The following is a 24,026-nucleotide window of genomic DNA, read 5'->3' as shown; positions in this document are numbered from 1 at the left end:
CTCCGGTTCCTGGGAGGCTGCTTCTTATGTACTTAACTGTGCTTGAAGGATCTATGGGGTGTGTGCTAGGCCAGCATGACGAGTCTGGTCGAAAAGAGTGCGCCATTTATTACCTGAGCAAAAAGTTTACCGATTGTGAATCCCGTTACTCACTACTCGAGAAAACTTGCTGTGCTTTGGTATGGGCTGCTCGCCGACTAAGGCAGTACATGTTGACTCACACCACTCTATTGATCTCCAAAATGGACCCGATAAAGTACATCTTTGAAAAACCGGCCCTTACAGGAAGACTAGCCCGGTGGCAAATGCTTTTATTAGAATATGATATCCAGTATATCACACAGAAGGCCATTAAAGGAAGTGTCCTTGCAGATCATCTTGCTCATCAGCCATTAGAAGAGTATCAGTCAATGAAGTTTGACTTTCCTGATGAAGATATCATGAAACTGGATGATAATGAAGGACCCGAACCAGGAGAGCGATGGACTCTCACGTTCGATGGTGCATCAAATGCTATGGGCCATGGTATTGGGGCAGTTTTGACTTCTCCTCGTCAAACTCACATCCCTTTCACAGCTAGAATATGCTTTGATTGCACAAACAATGTCGCAGAATACGAAGCTTGCATAATGGGCCTCGAAGCAGCCATTGATATGAGGATCAAGATCCTTGAGGTTTATGGGGATTCCGCCTTGGTCATACATCAAGTAAGAGGTGATTGGGAAACACGACACCCCAATTTAGTTCCTTATAGGGACTATATCTTGGAGTTGTTGCCCGCTTTCGAGGAAATCACTTTTGATCACATCCCACGAGAGGAGAATCAATTGGCAGATGCTTTGGCTACTTTGGCAGCTATGTTCAAAGTTAGTTCCCCTAAAGAAGTGCCAGACATAAGGATCCTCCGTTACAAAGAACCTGCACATGTATTTCCTGCTCATTGTCTCACTACTGAAGATGTGTATGACGAAAAGGCATGGTATTATGACATCAAAAGGTATGTTGAGAAGCAAGAGTATCCCGAAGATGCTACGATTGGTGATAAGCGAACGCTTCGAAGGTTAGCATCCAAATTCTTCTTGTCAGGAGACGTCCTGTACAAAAGAAACTATGATTCAGTTTTGCTCAGATGCGTGGATAGACACGAAGCAGAATTGATCATGCGGGAAATTCATGAAGGATCCTTCGGAACTCATTCTAGTGGGCACTCTATGGCCAAAAAGATCTAGCGAGCAGGATATTATTGGATGACGATTGAAAGTGATTATTATGTGTATGTGAAGAAATGTCACAAATGCCAAGTGTATGCTGACAGAATTCATGTTCCTCCAACTCCTCTGAATGTCCTGACGTCGCCTTGGCCCTTTGCTATGTGGGGTATAGACATGATTGGACGAATTGAGCCACAAGCTTCAAATGGGCATATATTTATTCTTGTTGCTATCGACTACTTCACCAAATGGGTTGAAGCTGCTTCTTACAAGAACGTAACCAAGCAAGTCGTCGCTCGCTTTATCAAGAAAGAAATCATATGCCGATACGGGGTTCCGAACAAGATCATCACTGATAACAGGTCTAATCTTAATAACAAGATGATGGCAGAGTTGTGCGAAGAGTTCAAGATTGAACATCACAATTCATCACCCTATCGGCCAAAGATGAATGGCGCAGTCGAAGCTGCTAACAAGAACATAAAGAAGATCGTTCAGAAAATGGTTAGAACGTACAAAGACTGGCATGAGATGTTACCGTTTGCTTTGCATGGCTATAGAACTTCAGTTCGTACTTCAACTGGGGCAACTCCTTTCTCTCTTGTCTACGGTATGGAGGCTGTACTTCCCGTCGAAGTGGAAATTCCTTCGTTGAGGGTCTTGATGGATGCCAAACTTGATGAAACAGAATGGGTTCAGACGAGGCTTGACCATCTCAATTTAATTGAGGAGAAACGCTTATCCGCCATTTGCCATGGTCAGTTATACCAAAAGAGGATTAAGAAAGCGTATGACAAGAAGATTCGGCCTCGAGAATTCCACACAGGTGACCTGGTTGTAAGGAAGATTTTGCCAATTCACACCGATCCAAGGGGCAAATGGACTCCCAATTATGAGGGACCATACATTGTGAAGAAGGCATTCTCAGGTGGTGCTTTAATCTTGACAAAGATGGATGGGGAAGACGTTCCGCTTCCAGTCAATTCAGACTCAGTCAAAAAATACTACGCATGAAAGACCCGCTAGGTCGCCGTACCTAGGCAAAAATAAGGGCATCCTGGCAAACCAAAAGGGTTTGGGCAAAAATTAGGGATAAAACAAAAGAGAATAACCCGCTAAGTCGAAAACCCGAAAGGGCGACTTAGGCAAAAAGGGGTATCCCGCTGGATTGAAAACCCGAAAGGGCGATCCAGGCAAAAGTTAGGGATCAAAAGCGAGAGGCTACAGTCTGAATACCCTTCACAAAGACCACTATACACCCTTGGCAAAGCGGACAGATCGATCCAACCATTACGCTTCTGAAGCAAAGCATTGAGAGGATCAAGGATATGGGAACTGTAGCAATACCAGTTTTAATGGAAATTCGAGCATTTCTCTTTGCCATTTTGCTCTTTGTATTTTATTTTGTTTTTCGCAACTACCTCATTTAGGAGTTGCTTCCTTGTACAGAAGCCTATTCATAGGCATTCCATCAATAAAATGATCTTTTGATAAAAAGCTTTCCTTCCTACTTTTCATTTTTCGCATGCGAGGTGTGATTTAATTCGTTATTAAACATTGCATTGAAAGCATGGGGGATAATAATCACAAATTAAAACAAAACATGGCGTTACTTAAACATAAAAGTGCTCTGAGGGGCACCATTTGCATCCAAACGTTGTTTTCTGTGCAGGTTGCAGGTTCTAGCCGTCATCCTGGCTTATGATATGTCACAAAGGTCGTCATCATCCCGCGTGAAAGTTCAAGCGTATAATTCATCAGTACTGGTAAGCATGGGGCACCTGAAGAGGTCCATGTCCCTCTTCCACATGGCAGACGAAGAATGGCCTCTCAAAACTCATGATTCCCCAAGCAGTATAGGATGTAAGGAAAGTCGAGCAAAGTCACTTCCTCCCCAACAGAGTTATGTTCTAATCCTCCACACAGTTGCCAATAATCTTTGGCACTATGAGGTTTCCAACGCCCACCCACAATGGCGTCTCAAGAGAATAAGCAACGGACCCCAATGATCCCGCTCCGCTATCTCATCAATGCCTTTACTTGGCAATCTGCATATGGTGTTCACTGCATATAACATTGCATCTTCAAAAGCGTAGCATATCCAGTACCATGGATCATTACGCCATAAAAACTCAAACATGCATACGAAGCATAAACCAGATAATGTGAGTCAACGTTGAAGCAAAACAACGACACACCCCCCCACAGAAGCTGTTACCTTTACAAACTTCACTTGACATCTGCTATCATGTCACAAACCCTTTCAAGCCATGGTGCCGATACGAGGTGTCCTCAATCTCCGACAAATGTCTGACATAATGTCTCTCTGCTTGTGTCTTCGTCTGTTGTCGAGTCGATGTTGAGTCGTAGATCGCACGAGATCTATTTTATTTTCATTCCTGAAGATCGTACGAGATCCTCTCCTGTTGTCGAGTCGATGTTGAGTCATAGATCGCACGAGATCTCTTTCCTTTTCAGTCCTGAAGATCGTACGAGATTTTCCCCTGATGTTGAGTCATAGATCGCACGAGATCTCTTTCCTTTTCAGTCCTGAAGATCGTACGAGATCCTCTCCTGTTGTCGAGTCGATGGTGAGTCGTAGATCGCACGAGATCTATTCCCTTCCTGTCTTGAAGGTCGTACGAGATCTTCTCCCGATGGTGAGTCGTAGATCGCACGAGATCTATTCCCTTCCTATCTTGAAGGTCGTACGAGATCTTCTCCCGATGTTGAGTCGCAGGTCGCACGAGATCTATTTCCTTATTGTCTTGGAGATCGTACGAGGTCTTCTCCCGATGTTGAGTCGCAGGTCGCACGAGACCTTTTCTTGTCACTCTTGTTGTCGAGTCGATGTTGAGTCGTAGATCGCACGAGATCTATTTTCTTTTCAGCCCTGAAGATCGTACGAGATCCTCTCCCGTTGTCGAGTCGATGTTGAGTCGTAGATCGCACGAGATCTATCTCCTGTCAGTCATTGTCTCATTTCCTTTGGAAACTTGTATTGGCACCTTGGTTATGTTACATACTACCACTATTCAAATCCATTATTCACTGTATATTTCTCCACCAGAAAAACAAAACTTCTCTTTCCCCAGCAGATATCAAAAGAAAATAAAGACAACACTTACACCATCATTTCAAGACAAATTTCTGGTCTTGATATTTAATCTTCTTCCACCTTCAATGTTCAAAAGGCTAACGCCAATCTCACTTTCAGGTTTAAGACAATTAAATAGGGGCAGCTGTCATACCCCAAATTTGTCCCACCCTTACTTGTCTGGCTTGCAACTCATAAACATACATCCATTTAGGTCATACCATTGCATGCATCCATATCATTGGTCCTTGGCCAAAAGGAGAGACTTGAAGCCTAATGTGAGATGTCACCAGCTTGCCCAAGACCTCTTGAAATCAGGGTTTTCATCCAGTTCATGACATTGGCAAGGTGTATAAATCCAAAAGTCATCTGATTCTCTTGATCAGGGTTTCCTTGACCTAAGTCAACCAGTTGACTTTCTGGTCAACATTTAATCAGGGATGGATTTCATGATGGAAAAGCTTTCATATTGGCTATGTGGATGGGTTCATTGGATTGGGTTTGATTGGAGGAGATTTAATCAAGAATTCCATCAATAATCAGAAAAATCAGAACAGTTGACTTTTGGGTCAAAATCGGAAGAATTATTCAAATATTGACTTTTGGTGGAAAATCAGTCAAGAAAGTCAAAGAATGGATAAAATCAGGGGGTTTGACAAAAGTTGCCAAAAATAGAAAAAGGACAAAAATGGAAAGTTTCAACACTTAGAAAATATTTTGGCATTTTGAATCTTGATGAGCAGTCCACTTCAGCTCTGATTTACACGTGGCAAATGACATTTTTTGAAGAAACTCCCGACATCAAAGTTGTTCCTCATGGAGGAGAACAACTTTGTAGTTGGACACTTTTTCATTTGAAGCTTGTATGAAGAGTTAAAGTTGTTTGAAGTTACTGAAAATCTATTAGAACCAGGTCACAATCCAAGTCACAAGCCAGGTCATGCCCAGACATTTCAGCAAACACATGGCATGCCAAATCTCAAGCCATTTTTAGAGCCCTACAAAACTGCCATGGAAGCAAACTTGGTATCATTCTAATCCTTGCCATGTCTTCTTTCCAACAAGCCAAGAATTGGGTCAATTGAATAAGTATTGAGTGAGATGCAAGCTTTCAAAGTTGGGCCCTTAAACTGACTAAGGCCTGCATCCAGCCAAGGCAGATTTTTAGGGCACACGCATGCATTTCAGCAAACACATGGTGTGCCAAATTCCAATGTACCTTTCTTCCTCCACAAGCCTTCATTTTGAACAAGCTTGGTATTGAAGTACTCTTTGCCATGTTCCCTATCTATTGATCCCAGTATCATTAATTTTGGATATATATTGAGCAAGATATAGAGTCTCAAAGTCATGCCTCCACCAAACTGCACCTTTGCAAGAAAGCATGAGCCCAGAGCCAGGTCACGCGCACGCCTTGGGCAGTGACAACTCCCTATGTTCATGGCTAATTTTCTTGTGCTTATGAGCATCCTTCCAAGATACTTCCAACATTAACCGTGCTCTATCATACACCCCCTTTGTAATGAGCCCATTCTTGAATCATATGGCCTCCCATGGTAGAAGCTAGAAGTGTATAAAGAGAGCAAGATGGGCTATCCAGTTTCAACATGAGGCATCACCTAAAGGAATAGAACCTGCAGCCATTGTATGAGAAACATTTGCACACACATGATTGCTACTATTGCCCATGCAAAAGCTGGTACACAAAAGCATGCAAGAGACTTGCCATAACTACACAAAACTTACTCACTAAGCATTGCACAAACAAAGTCCCACACCCAAGAAATGACTTTCCTGCAAATTGCACATCACTAAAGCCCCACATTCAAAAAAACCCTCCCATTCTCTTCACACTTACCCTATATAAACAGTTCAATACTCACTCACTCACTCACGATTCCCTCACTTCTCACACACGATTCACTCTCCCCATTTTCTTCCTCACTCCATACTCTCTTCTCTCTTCCTCTCTTTTGCATTTGTTCTCTCCACATTCCCTCCACCACTCAGTTCACTCTCCCTCCTCCATCAGAGTTTGTTACAAACTGTAACAAACTCCGGCCACCGCAACTGCCACCTTTAACTGCCACTCCTTGAGCTCAACCTCCAATTTCTTCCGTCACCTTCATCTCTCATCTGCATTCATCATCATTTTCATCAGAAGAAGATGTCCAGTTGTATAGCATTGTGAAGTGAATCTACCGAGTCTCTCAAGGTCGCATCAGTGAAGCCAAAGATCGAGGAGTAGTTTGCAAGAAGAGGAGCATTCTCATCATTCTGCTCAAGACCTCACCAGGTAAGCTTCACAAACTCACTCTGCATTCATATACGTGTTCTATGATGTTGCTGATATGCTTACCGTGACTATGCTTGCGGTGAATACATGAGATCCATTGTATGAAGTTTTTTTTCTCCTTTGAATTCTGTTAATGTGATAGTGTAGCTTCTTGAACGATCGTTTCATGAATATGTACTCTAGAATCTGTTAGAACTCCATTGATATGCTTGCATTCGATTTTGGTGACATTACTCATAGTTAGGGTTTTTAGAATGTGTTCGGTTATGGAGTTAGAGAAGGAATCAGGAGAAATGGAGACCGGATCTGGACTCAGCGCAAGATTTTGAGTGGAACGGTGGTGGTCCGGCTAATTTCTGGAAATTCCAAAGTATCTCCGCCGCCGGAGTGGCCGGAGAAGACGACTGAGCGAGAGAACCTCCGGCGCGTGTGTTTCTCATGTTTTATCCCAGGCCAACGTACGTGGCATTGTGTGATTGGCGCTGAATTTCCATTTGATTGCTATTTTGTTTGTTTCTCAATCATTAGCTAATGAGCTGTCACGCACTGATTGATCCATGAATAATTTTTGTCTGCTAGCTACTTAAAGTTCCACCATGACCAATTTATTTCATGTTAATATCATGCATGTCACGTTAACCATAGTATTGCATAATATACATGCTAATAAATAAAATGAAAAACATAAAAAATGAAATAAAATAAAATAGGATTGGTAGTGAGTTTGTAACGTTGGGCCTCTCGCGTGTGGGCTTTGCCCAGTTTCAGCATCACGCCCCACTATTGCTAATGCACCACCATCTATAGTGAACCTGGGCCTATACGCAGCATGCTATTCCCATACCCCATTTTAAGCCCAGTTTTGTTATAACTAATTGTAGTTCATTCTGAAAATACTGATGCACCCCCTTTGCTGTTAATAAAAACAAATATTAAAAATTGATTTTCTTTTATGCTCTATTTCCTTTTTGCAATTAATTCATTTCTCTTTTAAGTAAAAAACGACAAAAAATATTTTTACTCAATTAGACTCTTAGAATTTCATTTTCTTTTAATTGATTTTTTAATTGTTGTTTCCTTTGATTGTTGATTGGTTGATAAACCATAAATAAATAGATTTTGTTCCTTTCTATTAGAATTAGAATAACATAGATTTAGAAATTAGGAATAGTTCCCTCTTTTCATTTCTTCTTTTCTCCAACACTAAAACATCTAAAAATATTCAAATAAAATCCCCTTTAAAAAATACAAATAAAATACTTAAAACACTAATAATCAAAGTGAAAATTCTTAAAAAGGGAATGGAAGCTTGAACATCCCTTGCTTAAGGGAATGTTCGAGTGCTTGGATCTCCCTTGCTTAAGGGTACCATTCAGGCGTAAGTTCCCAACTTCTAAAAAACACCAACCAAAGAGTAACTCGAGTTTCCCTTGCTTAAGGGATTTCCTCGAAACACTCAAAATCTCTCTCTCATCTCCTTTCTTAAGGGCATTGTTATCTCCGCTCTATTGCATCCTAGGCTGTCCCCTTATGCAAGAGCGCGAGCGTTAACTCCGCCCAACTAAAAAACACAAAAACAAACAAAATTATGGAGCCGAACTACGGCGCTCTGATTCCTGAAAAGGATACGTAGGCATCAAGTCGCGGGGCTTGAACGAGCACATTTGTAAATATTCCTTCTTTTCCCCATATTTCTTTTGCATTCATTCGCATATAGAGATAGACATAGTATACACCATTTAGATAGAAACAAACATAGGTGGATACCATCGAGTACGATGGGCGCGAGGGGTGCTAATACCTTCCCCTTGCGTAACCGACTCCCGTATCTAGATTCTCTGGTCGCAAGACCCTGTTCCTTACTTTGTTAGGTTTTCTGATATTCCTTTCCCTTATGGGATAAATATATTGGTGGCGACTCTGTTCATTTTTCGCGAGCGTGCGACAGCTGGCGACTCTGCTGGGGACACCTAAGCGAGTCGATCCTAGCCTTTGTTTGTTGTTTGTTTTATTGGGTGTTTATTTGTTTTTTATGTCTATATCTTGTATATATGTTTGCATGTTTATTTTCTGCTTGCATATCATGTTTATTTTCTGCTTGCACATCATGCATCTGGACTATATTATGGGTCCCCGTGGGGGCCACATATTTTTCTGCTTTGTTTTGCAGGTGGGGGGTTTTTGTGAGGTAAAAGGCCCACTACCCAGGCCAGTGACACATAGGATTAGCGTGGATGCTCATGTTGACTCCCGTGGCTCTTGCTACGATCGAGTTTGACATGGGGTACCACAACTGGGCGAGGTTCTTTCATGGGACACTGTGTCTGGCACGCTTGCTGCCTCAAACACTTTGTACCCCATGGGAACTGTAGACCCTAGTGACCATTAGGGACCACCTGTCCGTGTCTAGAATTCATACCTGTGAGTTTGGGGTGGGACAGGACACTAGCCTTCATCATACCCTGATTTCCATTTTGCAATCTGAAGCCGGAATTTTGAACCTGTTACATTTTGTGTTACCCAGATATCCAGAGCTGCGAGGGACATTCAGTCTCTCACCACATCACACACATGACACATCATGCTATTGCATCCACCCCACTTCATTCGTGGAGAATCCTAAAGTCTATTTCCAAAAAAAAAGGATGTATATACTCTTTTTGCAAAAAAAAAAAGAAAAGAAAAAAAATAATGAAAAGACTTTAGGTACTTTCCTGAGGACGTAAGAGGCAGAAAAGAAGTTGAATTTTTAGAGTTGACTCAAGGTAATATGACAGTGCCAGAGTATGCATCGAAGTTCGTTGAGTTGGAAAAGTACTACGTTCACTACAACAATGATGAACTAGTGAGTTCTCAAAGTGTGTCAAATTTGAGAATGGTCTTCGTGATGAGATTTAACAAGGTATCAGGTAACAGAGGATCCGGCGATTTGTTGACTTAATGGACTGTAGCAGGATTTTTGAAGAGGATAACATTAAGCTGAAGTTATCTCACTCTCGCAAGTTAGTTGACAGAAAGGGTAAGAAGCCTATGGATAGAGGTAAGCCATACGGTAGAGGTAAAGCTGCTGACTGGAAAAAACCTAGTGGAGGAGATTCCAGTGCTCTTATGAGATGCTATAATTGTGGTGAGATGGGACATCGTAGGTATGAATGTAAGCTTGATCAGAAGAAGTGTTTCAAGTGTGACCAATTGGGTCATGTTGCTGCTGACTGTAAGAAGAGGGTTATGACTTGCTACAACTATGGTGAAGAAGGTCACATTAGTCCGAATTGTACTAAGCCAAAAAAGAACCAATCGGGAGGAAAGGTTTTTGCTTTGACCGGGTCAAAGACTACTCCGGAGGATAGATTAATACGTGTTTTATCCATGGCACACCTTTAATCGCGATTATTGACACTGGAGCAACTCATTCTTTTATTTCTTTGGATTGTGCTAAGAGGTTGAATTTAGAAATATCTGAAATAAATGGAAGTATGGTTATTGACACTCCTGCATCGGGTTCAGTAACTACTTTGTCTGCTTGCTTAAATTGTCCGGTTGATATTTTTAGTAGAGAATTCAGAATGGACTTAGTGTGCATTCCGTTGAAACAACTTGATGTAATCCTGGGAATGAATTGGTTAGAGTTCAATCGCGTTCATATCAAATGTTTTTCGAAGATGATAATATTTCTTGTTTTGAGGACCTGGAAATGACTGCTAGACAGGTGAATGAGGCTATCGAAGATGGTACAACTGTATTTATGTTGTTTGCATTGATGGATTTGAAAGAGAAAGTGGCAAGTAGTGAACTACCAGTGGTATGTGAGTTTCCAAAAGTTTTTCTAGAAGATGTGAACGAATTGCCACCAGAAAGAGAAGTAGAATTCACTATTGATTTGATTCTGGGAACTAGTCCAGTGTCGATGGCACCGTATCGTATGTCGCCGTCTGAGTTGGATGAACTGAAGAAACAATTGGAAGAATTGCTTGAGAAGAAATTCATTCATCCGAGTGTTTCTCCGTGGGGTGCGCCTGTGTTGCTAGTAAAGAAGAAAGAGGGTTCGATGAGGCTGTGTGCAGATTACAGACAATTGAACAAGGTTACTATCAAGAATCGGTATCCACTACCGAGGATTGATGATTTAATGGATCAACTAGTTGGAGCGTGTGTATTTAGTAAGATTGATATGAGGTCTGGGTATCACCAAATTCGTGTGAAGGATGACGATATTCAGAAGACTGCCTTTAGAACAAGGTATGGACATTACGAGTATTCGGTAATGCCGTTTGGAGTTACTAATGCGCCTAGTGTTTTTATGGAGTATATGAACAGGATCTTTCATCCTTATCTCGACAAGTTCGTAGTGGTGTTTATAGATGATATCCTGATATATTTTAAGAATGAGGAAGAACATACGAAACATATCAGAATTGTGTTAGAGTTGCTACGAGAGAAGAAACGTTTTGCCAAACTGTCGAAGTGTGAATTTTGGTTAGAGGAAGTCAGTTTTCTTGGACATGTGATTTCTAAGAATGGTATTCCTGTTGATCCTACAAAAATAAAAGCAGTATCTCACTGGGAAGCTCCGAAATCAGTGTCAGAGATTCGTAGTTTTCTTGGCCTTGCAGGTTACTACAAGAAGTTCATTGAAGGATTTTCGAAGTTAGCGTTGCCATTAACCAAATTGACCAGAAAAGGACAAGCATATATTTGGGATTCGAAATGTGAAGAAGGATTCCAAGAGCTGAAGAAGAGGTTGACAAGTGCTCCTATCTTGATTTTATCGAATCCGACAGAATCGTTTGTGGTTTATTGTGATGCATCACTGATGGGCTTAGGCGGTGTATTGATGCAGAACCAACAAGTGCTCGCTTATGCGTCGAGACAAATTAAAGTGCATGAAAGGAATTATCCGACTCATGATTTAGAGTTAGTAGCTGTGGATTTTGTTTAGAAGTTGTGGCGACATTATTTGTATGGTTCGAGGTTCGAAGTGTTCAGTGATCATAAGAGTCTGAAGTATCTCTTTGATCAGAAAGAGATTAATATGAGGCAGACGTTGTTGCTAATGCGTTGAGTAGGAAGTCTGTGCACATGTCTATGCTAATGGTGAAGGAATTGGATTTGATAGAACAATTCAGAGACTTGAGTTTGGTGTGTGAAGATACTCCTAATAGTGTTAAATTGGGTATGCTAAAGCTGACTAGTGGTATTCTCGAAGAGATTAGAGAAGGTCTGAAAACGGATGTTGAGTTGATTGATAAGATAACTTTGATTAACCAAGGTAAAGGTGGTGAATTCAGAATTGACGAGAATAGTATATTGAGGTTTGGTGATCGAGTTTGTATTCCCGATGTTGCTGAGCTTCGGAAGAGTATTCTAGAAGAAGGACACCGTAGTGGTTTAAGTATTCATTCTGGTGCTACCAAGATGTATCATGATTTGAAAAAGTTGTTTTGGTGGCCGGGAATGAAGAAAGAAATTGCTGAGTTTGTGTATTCTTGTTTGACGTGTCAGAAATAAAAAATTGAGCATCAGAAGCCATCTGGGTTTATGCAACCGATGTTTATTCCTGAGTGGAAGTGGGATAGTATATCCATGGATTTCGTTTCTGGTTTGCCGAGAACTGTCAAGAATTGTGAAGCTATCTGGGTCGTGGTGGACAGGTTGACGAAGTCTGCACATTTTATACCGGTAAGAATGGATTATCCGATGGAGAAGTTGGCTCAGTTGTATATTGAGAAGATAGTTAGTCTACATGGTATTCCTTCGAGTATCGTGTCAGACAGGGACCCGAGATTTACATCTAAGTTCTAGGAAGGTTTGTAGAAGGCTTTGGGTACTAAGCTGAGATTGAGTTCTGCTTATCATCCGCTGACGGATGGACAGACTAAGAGGACGATTCAATCATTAGAAGATCTGTTGCGTGCTAGTGTGCTAGAGAAAGGAGGTGCTTGGGATAGTTATCTGCCTTTGATTGAGTTTACCTACAACAACAGTTTTCATTCGAGCATTGGTATGGCTCCGTTCGAGGCTTTGTATGGTAGAAGGTGTCGAACGCTGTTATGTTGGTATCAATCTGGTGAAAGTGCTGTGATCGGGCCAGAAATTGTACAACAGACTACAAAAAAGATTAGGATGATACAGGAGAAGATGAAGGCTTCTCATAGTCGACAGAAGAGTTATCATGACAAGAGGAGGAAAACACTTGAGTTTCGAGAAGGAGATCATGTGTTTATGAGGGCAACTACGATGACAGGTATTGGTCGGGCGTTGAAGTCAAAGAAGTTGACACCGCATTTCATTGGTCCGTTCCAAACTTTTGAAAGAGTGGGAGAGTTGCGCAGCGGATGTGTAAGGTGGCGCACTTGCTATGCGTGTGTGTTTGTTAGAGGTGAAGAACTAGGTATCGGAAGCCTGGGGGAATGATATGTTTGTATCTGCATGTTTGATTTGGTGGGCTGTTAAGATGACAACGAGGTATCAGAAATATGGTATTTTTTCCGAGTTTATAAGGACAATACTAGAGTTGTTAGTTGATGGTGGAGTTGGGTGTATTTGTCGAGTAATCTTGTTAAGTTGATGTTATAGTGAGTTGGTTTCTGTTGTCGCGATATTGTTGTTGGACTCTGTAAGTAAGAAGTGATATTCTGTACTATGACTGAGTTGAGTATGCTGGCTACGTTGATGTTACTATAGGAGTGATACAACCAGGCGGAGAGAGAGTTGTTGGTGTTTGTTGAAGATTATCATGTATAATTATGAGAATGGAAGTAAGTATGTGTTCTGGTGTTGAGAATGTTGTTAATACGATAATAGTATGGAGTTGAACACCCAAGTATATGAGGATTATGATTGTTACTACCTTAAGGATCGATAGTCAAGGTATTGTTGAACAGTGATGACTCTGTTGCTAAGTTAATGAAGTGAGATTGTATCTCCAAGTATAAGCATGTTAAAGTTGTTGTTACCATAAGTATTGGTGAGTCGAGAGATTCCTGAGATGGTTGGTAAGTTGTTAACGAGTATGTTGTTGAGATGCTGAATAATTGACATTGGATTTAAGTCAGATTGAGTTATTTTGGTAGTCGAAGTGTTGTCAAACGCAATTGAGAATTGGAGAGTTGGAAGCGAAGTTGGGGACGATTATGTCAGATGGATTTTCGAGGACGAAAATATTCTATGTGGGGGAGAGTTGTAACGCCCAGAATTTAATTAATTATTTAATTAGATTAATCAAGGATTTATTCGTTGGAATTAGTCGAGGTTGGAATTTATCGGTATTATTCTAAAGGCGTATTGGATTAATATGTTGATTTGAGCAGTTAAGTTTATGGTCAGATTAATTAGTCGGATTAGTCAGAGAAGTACAATTGCGAGTTAGTATTGTTAAAGTTATGGATCGATGGTAAATGTGGAATATTATTGGAAATAATATTCGGTTATGTTGTGTGGTTAATTATTTATGTATGTTAATTGGATTAATTGAGTCATTAAAGAGATATTATGAATTGGGCCTAAGTGGAAGAAATATGACATATGAGATTGGATTGTGGGCTAAGCCCAATTAAGAAAAGAATGATAGTAAGAGTTAGGGTTTTAGAGGTTTGGCCTCATAACTCATTTTGTGGAGAAAGAAGAGAAAGAAGAGAAAGAAGGGAAGGAAGAGGAAAAGCTATGGCATGAAGAGGAAGAGCTCCATTGATGGAAGTGAAGCTTTTCCTAAGGTAAGGGTGGGGTTCTTACTCTCTAAGGGTTGGCATGATAATGTTTATGGTGGGTTAGATTGTATGTCATTCTCCATGAATGTGTGAGTTTGAAATCGTTTGGTTTGAATGAAATCAATTTGGGTAATATTGTATGTATTTATTGAAATGATATGTTATAATGCTTCTTACCATGATTCTATGTGTGGGTTCTGAATTGTAGTATGTTTGGTGGAAAGAATGTGAAAACCTAGCTTTTGAGATTTGGGTGAAATTCATAGAGTTGCATGATTAATAAGGTTTTGATGATTATAGAGGTCCTTATGTGTTGTATATATGATATGTATGGGAATTTCGTGTGCAATTTTGAGCTAGAACATGAATTTGGGTGTTGGGATGAGAAGGGGGCTATGCTGAACGCGTACAGGGAAATGTTCCTGCATTGCGATTGCGGTGCAAACAATAGTTCGTGGCGCGAACTGAGTAGTTGGTAGGCTACTGCCTTGTAGTTCACGGCGCGTCTGTAGGGTGGCGGCGCGACTGTAGGCAGATTTGAGAAAAATTCGAATGTGTGTAACTTTTGATCTGTAACTCCGTTTTATGTCCCGTTCGAAGCGTTGGAAAGCTAACACAACGAACTATACCATGATGTAATGAAATGATTCATATGATATAGTCTCCTATTGTGTTTATTAGTATTAATTGATGAACTATGTTGTGTTAACATGCGAAGTGTGCTCTTTGTTATGAAATGACATAACCATGTTGTGGTATAACTTGATGTATGTTTTTCTTATGATGATACAATGTTATTGAAATAATAATATGTGCCTTCCTTGTGATGAGATAATGAGGTATGTGATGATATGCATAATTGATAAAGATGTTGTATGCTATATGTGATTAATTGTGCGTATTTGATATGTATGAGTCGACGACGATGCCATGTGATGAATTAAGAATATATATGTATTTATTAGGAAGTTAATTATAACGTGTTACGATGATTACTTGAATTAATGAATTTGACGAATTTGTTGATGTTGTTGGTGATATGATGAATTGTTGTTGTTGTAACATGATGAATTGTTGCTGTTGTTGTAACATGTTGATGTTTGTTGTTGTGCAATATGTTGAATTGTTATTGTTGCTATAACGTGATGAATTTGTCGTTGTTGTTGTAGACCCCATGGTCACTATTGATAAGTTGTATTATGTTGATAAGAATGAAGTTGAATAGATGTTGTATGTCGATATGATGTGATGATGTGATTGAGATGTGGTAAATTACTAGGATACGGTTATTGCCATAGAACCTTGGCATTGAGTTGATGTTGTTTAGTTAATGTGGTTATGTTGTTTAAGTTGATTATGTCGTTCAAGTTGATTATGTCGTTTAAGTTGATTAAGTGGTTTAAGTTGTGTTTGTGGATGTGCATCATTTGAGTTGCATCCATTGCATTGTTTGAGACGGCCCTTGTGGCAAATGTTTGAGACGGGCCAATGGAAAACTGTTTGAGACGGGAGTTTTACTCCAATGGTACCACATGAATATGCATAAGTTCGAGTCACATTTTAGTCGCATTTGAATTGCATTTGAATTGTGTTTGGATTGTTGAGATGACGAGGTGTTTGTTGTGACGTGATAATGATATGTTTGTTGTGACGTATTTGATATCATACTTGTATATTTGAATATGTGATTAATGACATCGTTGCCGTTTTGAAAGTTGTATATTATTGATAAGTTGTTTTACGGTGAAACTTGTTGTAAGATGTTATGTGATACGAAGTGGTGAAATTATGTATGATCTATATCTCCTATATTATTTATCATGCATTCCTTTATATTGTAAGATATCTCACCCCTTTGCTGATATTTCCCCTACCATGGGAAATGGGCAGATACTCAAGATTAGTCGTGGAGGTCCGAGGTTATTTATGTGAAGTCTTTATGTTGCTTTATGGCAAGTCGAGTTGGTGTCCATTGCTCTGATACGTAGCACTCAGGGGGATTAGTCGTTATTATATGATTACTGTATTCCATGATGACATTTGTGTTAAGTTGAATTGAAAGGTGTTTATAAGTTTAAGTTGTAAGTGGTGAATGAAGTTTTGTTCCGAATGCTATGTATCTTTATTAAATGCAATATAAGTATGTTTGTTTGGTTAAGTCGAATTGTGACATCCCATCGTTTGATGAAGATTTTTTAAATGCACTATGATTTTTGCTTATAATTGCGGGGTAGATTTGGGGTGTTACAATAGTGGTATCAGAGCAGGTTGGTCCGTCCGGCCAATGTTGTCTAATGATGTTTATTCCCGTGTACACGACGAGTGTGTGAAACACTAACGGTACTTGTTGTTCTTCTAATCGTTTGAATGCAGGAGTTGGTTTGAAGCTAAGTGGGGGAGAAGCTATGCTTCACGGTTATGTTTCAGATGTAGGATGTAGTATGCTGCTGAGGGCGACAGTGCAAGTGTTGTTGGAGTTTGTTGCTTCCTGAATCGAAGATGACTTGGATTTAAGATTTTGGTTGCTAGTTAAGTTGAAGCATCTTGAGGAAGAGAATGATCAGGAATTTTTTATGTTCACTTCTCGAAGGATGAGGAGCTATATAGCGGTTGTTGTTATGCGAACATGGTGCAAGTTCCTGATATGTGTAAAGGTAACTGTAAGTAATGAGAATAAATTCTAGAAGATGGAATTTAGGAAGTGCGATATTCCAGTGCTGCTGATGGTCTATGAAGTTGTTGGTTGAGCAACCTTGCGTAAGATGTAGATGTTGGATCAGTGATTAAAAGAAGTATCGATGTAGACCTTGGTGTAAGATTGTTGCAAGTGATTGAGGCAGTATTAGAACTGTTGAAGCTGTGGAAACGTTTTGAAGCGCGAGTAAGAATTGGTAATGCGAAGAGATGAGTATGATTTCAATAATAAGAAGTGAGCATAATGGTGTACATGAATTTTGTTCTGATGTATCGTCAGAGGTGCTTAAGGAAGTAGCTGCAAGACGTCGGTGTTAGTTTTGTTCGGATGATTTTGGAAGATTAGTGAATTATGAAATTATAGTGCTTCAGGTGATATGAGTACAAGTTGGAAAAGAACATTATTAATGTTGGCAATGATGGTTTATACTCCATTATAGCTGTCGGCTATCTATTGACAAATTGAGGACTTGATCACCCTTAATCACTTGTTGATAGTAGACGGAATCGTGATTGGATGGCATAGACGTATCTTGCTAGCTTGATAGTGTATAAAGGGATGAATGTTACGTCGTGAATATAGTTGTTCTCTAGTTGGTGGGAATTAACGGAAAAGTATCCATGAATAGTTGAGAAGTAATAAACAAGTCAGAGAATCTGGTTTATAGGTGAGATAACGTCGCAAAGTGAGGGATTGAGAATGTCGAGTGAACAACGATTTTATGACGGATGTTTAAGGAAGTATGAACTAGATTAAGACTTGTGAACCATGTAATTGACGGAAAGATACAACATGGACAGTGACTTAAGATGGATTATCAGAGTTGCGCAACAGATGTGTAAGGTGGCGCAGTTGCTATGCGTGTGTGTTTGTTAGAGGTGAAGAACTAGGTATCGGAAGCCTAGGGGAATGATATGTTTGTATCTGCATGTTTGATTTGGTGGGCTGTTAAGATGACAACGAGGTATCAGAAATATGGTATTTTTTCCGAGTTTATAAGGACAATACTATAGTTGTTAGTTGATGGTGGAGTTGGGTGTTTTCGTCGAGTAATCTTGTTAAGTTGATGTTATAGGGAGTTGGTTTCCGTTGTCGCGATATTGTTGTTGGACTCTGTAAGTAAGAAGTGATATTCTGTACTATGACTGAGTTGAGTATGCTGGCTACGTTGATGTTACTATAGGAGTGATACAACAAGGCGGAGAGAGAGTTGTTGGTGTTTGTTGAAGATTATCATGTATAATTATGAGAATGGAAGTAAGAATGTGTTCTGGTGTTGAGAATGTTGTTAATACGATAATAGTATGGAGTTGAACACCCAAGTACATGAGAATTATGATTGTTACTACCTTAAGGATCGATAGTCAAGGTATTGTTGAACAGTGATGACTATGTTGCTAAGTTTATGAAGTGAGATTGTATCTCCAAGTATAAGCGTGTTAAAGTTGTTGTTACCATAAGTATTGATGAGTCGAGAGATTCCTGAGATGGTTGGTAAGTTGTTAATGAGTATGTTGTTGAGATGTTGAATAATAGACACTGGATTTAAGTCAGATTGAGTTATTTTGGTAGTCGAAGTGTTGTCAGACGCAATTGAGAATTGGAGAGTTGGAAGCGAAGTTGAGGACGATTATGTCAGATGGATTTTCGAGGACAAAAATATCCTATGTGGGGGAGAGTTGTAACGCCTAGAATTTAATTAATTATTTAATTAGATTAATCAAGGATTTATTCGTTGGAATTAGTCAAGGTTGGAATTTATCGGTATTATTCTAAAGGCGTATTGGATTAATATGTTGATTTGAGCAGTTAAGTTTATGGTCAGATTAATTAGTCGGATTAGTCAGAGAAGTACAATTGCGAGTTAGTATTGTTAAAGTTATGGATCGATGGTAAATGTGGAATATTATTGGAAATAATATTCGGTTATGTTGTGTGGTTAATTATTTATGTATGTTAATTGGATTAATTGAGTCATTAAAGAGATATTATGAATTGGGTCTAAGTGGAAGAAATATGACATAAGAGATTGGATTGTGGGCTAAGCCCAATTAAGAAAAGAATGATAGTAAGAGTTAGGGTTTTAGAGGTTTGGTTTCATAACTCATTTTGTGCAGAAATAAGAGAAAGAAGAGAAAGAAGGGAAGGAAGAGGAAAAGCTATGGCATGAAGAGGAAGAGCTCCATTGATGGAAGTGAAGCTTTTGCTAATGTAAGGGTGGGGTTCTTACTCTCTAAGGGTTGGCATGATAATGTTTATGGTGGGTTAGATTGTATGTCATTCTCCATGAATGTGTGAGTTTGAAATCGTTTGGTTTGAGTGAAATCAATTTGGGTAATATTGTATGTATTGGTGGAAATGATATGTTATAATGCTTCTTACCATTATTCTATGTGTGGGTTCTGAATTGTAGTATGTTTGGTGGAAAGAATGTGAAAACCTAGCTTTTGAGATTTGGGTGAAATTCATAGAGTTGCATGATTAATAAGGTTTTGATGATTATAGAGGTCCTTATGTGTTGTATATATGATATGTATGGGAATTTCGTGTGCAATTTTGAGCTAGAACATGAATTTGGGTGTTGGGATGAGAAGGGGGATATGCTGAACGCGTACAGGGAAATGTTCCTGCATTGCGATTGCGGTGCAAACAATAGTTCGTGGCGCGAACTGAGTAGTTGGTAGGCTACTGCCTTGTAGTTCACGGCGCGTCTGTAGGGTGGCGGCGCGACTGTAGGCAGATTTGAGAAAAATTCGAATGTGTGTAACTTTTGATCCGTAACTCCGTTTTATGTGCCTTTTGAAGCGTTGGAAAGCTAACGCAACGAACTATACCATCATGTAATGAAATGATTCATATGATATAGTCTCCTATTGTGTTTATTAGTATTAATTGATGAACTATGTTGTGTTAACATGCGAAGTGTGCTCTTTGTTATGAAATGACATAACCATGTTGTGGTATAACTTGATGTATGTTTTTCTTATGACGATACAATGTTATTGACATCCCTCCTAAACAAGGCTCAAACTAAGTAGTTGGTAGGTGTCATACCCAAAAATTTGCCCATCCTATTTCTCTTAATTCAAACTCAAATCAAAGTTCAAGGCTCAAAGACATCCCTCCTAAACAATGACTCAAGGGACTAGGGTTTTGTTGTTCTGAAGAAAATCAATGAATCAAAAGCTCCAAGGCATCTCATATGGTTTATGATATCCCTGTTGCACCCCAAAATTTGCCCACTTATTTATTCCCCAATTGGCTTTCATATCGCATCCATGTGCATACCTCATGTAGGTCATCCACTCAATGCATTCATTCATATCATAATTACTGTTCAAAGGAATTGACAAAAAGGGAGCTGAGGGTGAGAAAGTTCTTGGTTAAGAAGAATCAGGTCTGAGGTCTTACTGAAAAGGATCATTTCCATTGACATATTCCTAAAATCAGGGTTTCATTCTCTCCAAGTCAAAACTCTGGTTAAAAGATACAGATCTCAGATTCATCAGGGCTTTCAAATTAGGGCTTTCGGCCAAAGTCAACCTTGTTGACTTGTTGGTCAAAATTTAATCAGGAGATGATTTTGAATATGAAATAGGGTGGCCTTGAAGGAATATCATTCATTGGAATTTCTTTGGTTGAAAGTTGATTGAGAATAAGATCAAGAAATGAATTAATCGGGAAATTCACCTGGAATCGGAAAATCAGGAAAAGTTGACTTTTTAGTCAAAAACAGAGTCAATTGTCAAGTATTGAATTTTGGTGGAAAAACGGTCAAGGGAAGTCAATGGAAATAAATAAAATCAAGAAAATGCAAAAGATTACCATTTTGGGAAAGGTAGTTAAAATGGGAAATTTCTAAAAGTGGCAAGTTCTAACACTTAGAAAATATTTGAGGGTTCTAAACATGGTTGATCAACTGACTTTGAGTCCCTATTACACAAGCTTCCAGGTATTATTTTAAGACAAGATCAACATGAAGATTGTTCATCTCATGTTCCTCTACAACCATGTAGTTGGGAGAATTTTCATCTGAAGCCTAGATTGAGTGGATACGTAGGCATAGAGGCAACTCTAGCGAGCACAATAATTATTAAAAAAACTTTAGGTTTAATCATGCATTGCATTAGTAATATATACGCCCTTTAGATAAAAACAAACATAGGTGGATACCATCGAGTACGATGGGCGTGAGGGGTGCTAGCACCTTCCCCTTGTGTAACCGACTCCCGTGCCCTATTCTCTGGTCGAAAGACCTTGTTCTTGTTTCGAGTTAGGTTTCTGACGTTCCTTTCCCGCGATGGGATGAATATATTAGTGGCGACTCTGATTCCATTTTTCGCGGTAGCGACAGCTGGCGACTCTGCTGGGGACGTGATAGACCTGTGTTGGTCCATTCCTAGCGAGTCGATCCTAGCCTTTGTTTGTTTCTTTGATTGGGTGTTTATTTATTTGTTTACATGTTTACCTTTTGTGTATATGTTTGCATATCATGTATATTTCCTATTTGCATATCATGCATCTGGACTATATTATGGGTCCCCGGGGGGCCACATATTTTCCTGATTTGTTTTGCAGGTGGGGGGTTTGTGTGAGGTAAAAGGCCCACTACCCAGGCCAGTGATACTTAGGATTAGTGTGGATGCCCATGTCAACTCCCGTAGCGTTTGATACGATCGAGCTTGACATGGGGTACCACGACCAGGCGAGGTTCTTTCATGGAACATTGTGTCTTGCACGTTTGTGCCTCAAACACATTGTACCCCATGGGAATCGTTAACCCTGGTGACCATTAGGAACCACCTGTCCGTGTCTAGAATTCATACCCGTGAGATTGGGGTGGGACATGATACTAGCCTTCATCATACCCGGATTTCTATATTGCAATCTGAAGCCGGAATTTTGAACCTGTTACATTCAGTATAATCCAGATATCCAGATATGCGAGAGAATCAGTCTCTCATCACATTGCACACATATCACATCACATCACTACTATGTCCACTTTATTTCGTTGTGGAAGAATCCCAAAGTCTGTTTCAAAAAAAAAAAGAAGAAAAAGAGAAAAAAAAGAGAAGAAAAAGCAAATTATTTCAAGAAAAAAAAGAAAGAGAAACAGATATAAAGAAATAGATGGGAAGACTTTGGGACTCTTCCTAAACGAAATGCATTCCACCATATCATTTAACATGCATGTTTCATTTATTTTTAGGATTTTTTGGCTTTGTCTCCGATCAGCACACCGTTCCGAAAGATGAGGCCTGGTAGAAAAAACACCTACTCCTACACCTTCCCGGATCCGAATCTGGATTTTCTCAAGGGGTTGGCAAATCAGATTACACTAGATGAGTTGACCAAGTTCAAACAAGATTATGGGAGAATTCTCTACTTCCTCAAGACACCATTTACCAAGTACGAGCGGGAAGGGGTTCACACTTTACTCCAATTCTATAACCCTTCTCTCCGTTGTTTCACATTTCCTGACTATCACTTGGTTCCTACCTTGGAAGAATACTCTCTTTTTCTCGGCATCTCCATCAAAGAGCAGATACCATACCATAGTACGATGAAAGCTCCCACTTCTATTGAAATTGCAAAGGCTCTTTATTTGAGCAAATCAGTTGTGGAAGCAAACCTCAAAGAGAAAGGAAATTGTCAAGGGTTCCACTTGGAGTTCTTGGTTCAGACAGCTTATGACGCTATTGTGGCTAATGAATGGGATACATATAGAGCTATCTTGGCCTTGAGTATCTATGGCATAGCAATGTTTCCAAATGTGGTCAATTTTGTTGACATAAACGTGATCCATATCTTCATTCTGAAGAATCCAGTTCCTACACTCCTAGGAGATGTTTACCACTCAATACATCACAGAAATGGCCGAAAAGGGGGGTTCGTCCAATGTTGTGCTCCATTATTGTACCGTTGGTTTAGATCTCATCTTCCTGAGCGTGGTTCTTTTGTTGACAATAGGCACACATCAAGGTGGGCTGATAGAATCATGGGGCTGGTAGCCAAAGACATTGTCTGGTATAATAGATCGTTGGATGACGTGGAGATTATTATGGGATGCGGAAAATTCGACAATGTGCCTCTCATGGGACTAAGAGGAGGAATCAATTATAATCCCGTCTTGGCTAGAAGGACTTTTGGATATGCCTTCGTGAGTCCCCCTAAAAAGAAAGAAGTTGATGATCTCATGTTCTACCATCTGACCACCAATTCAGGTAAGCTAGAGGAAATGGTGCAAGCCTGGAAAACAGTTCGTCGAAGGGGTAAGAAGCACTTTGGCCAAAAAGATTGTTCTACTTATGAAGCCTACACTGCATGGGTGAAATCTGTGGCCGAAACTCAAGGGATGCCTTTTCCTCCCAAGGATCCCTTGTACCCTCCATCTGAGGAGCAACCCAACATTGTTTCCATGCCGCGCTACAATCAAACGGTGAATCAAAATAGGGAATTAACTGAACAAATGGAAACAATGCAGGTCAAAATGAATACCACTCGCCAAGATAAACTGTCCGCGATACATAAATTGAAACAGAAAGAAAAAGAGCGGAATTGTATGCTGGTGGGAATACCTCTCAGAAAAGATCCCGAATCATTGATAGCTCTAGAGAAAGAAAGATGAAGGAGCAATATGAGGTCAAATTGGCAAAGTTGACTGAGCAACTTCAGATTCAAACTGAGAAGGTTCATTCAGAAAAAACCCGTCGTCAAAAGGCAAGTAAGAGTCTGCTAGAACATCAAGAAAAGTTGGAAGCATGCTATGCAAATGTGAGAGAATTGAAAGGCCAGGTGGAGCGCAAAAATCAGGAGAACACTCAGGCTCAGGAGGAGGCGAGGTACTGGGAGTTGAGAAACCGTCAAATGGAAGTAATGCACGCTAGAAAGGACTTGCTAATCTAAGCACTCATCCTGAAACCTAATCATGATAATACCAAGATTCTGTTCGATGAGATGAAGGCTTGGAGTGAAAAGCATATTGGAGAAAGCACACTTCGTCATGTTGACATGGAAG

Source organism: Vicia villosa, unplaced genomic scaffold (assembly GCF_029867415.1).
Source record: "Vicia villosa cultivar HV-30 ecotype Madison, WI unplaced genomic scaffold, Vvil1.0 ctg.002510F_1_1, whole genome shotgun sequence".
Lineage (NCBI taxonomy): Eukaryota > Viridiplantae > Streptophyta > Magnoliopsida > Fabales > Fabaceae > Vicia > Vicia villosa.
This window is presented reverse-complemented; position numbering follows the sequence as displayed.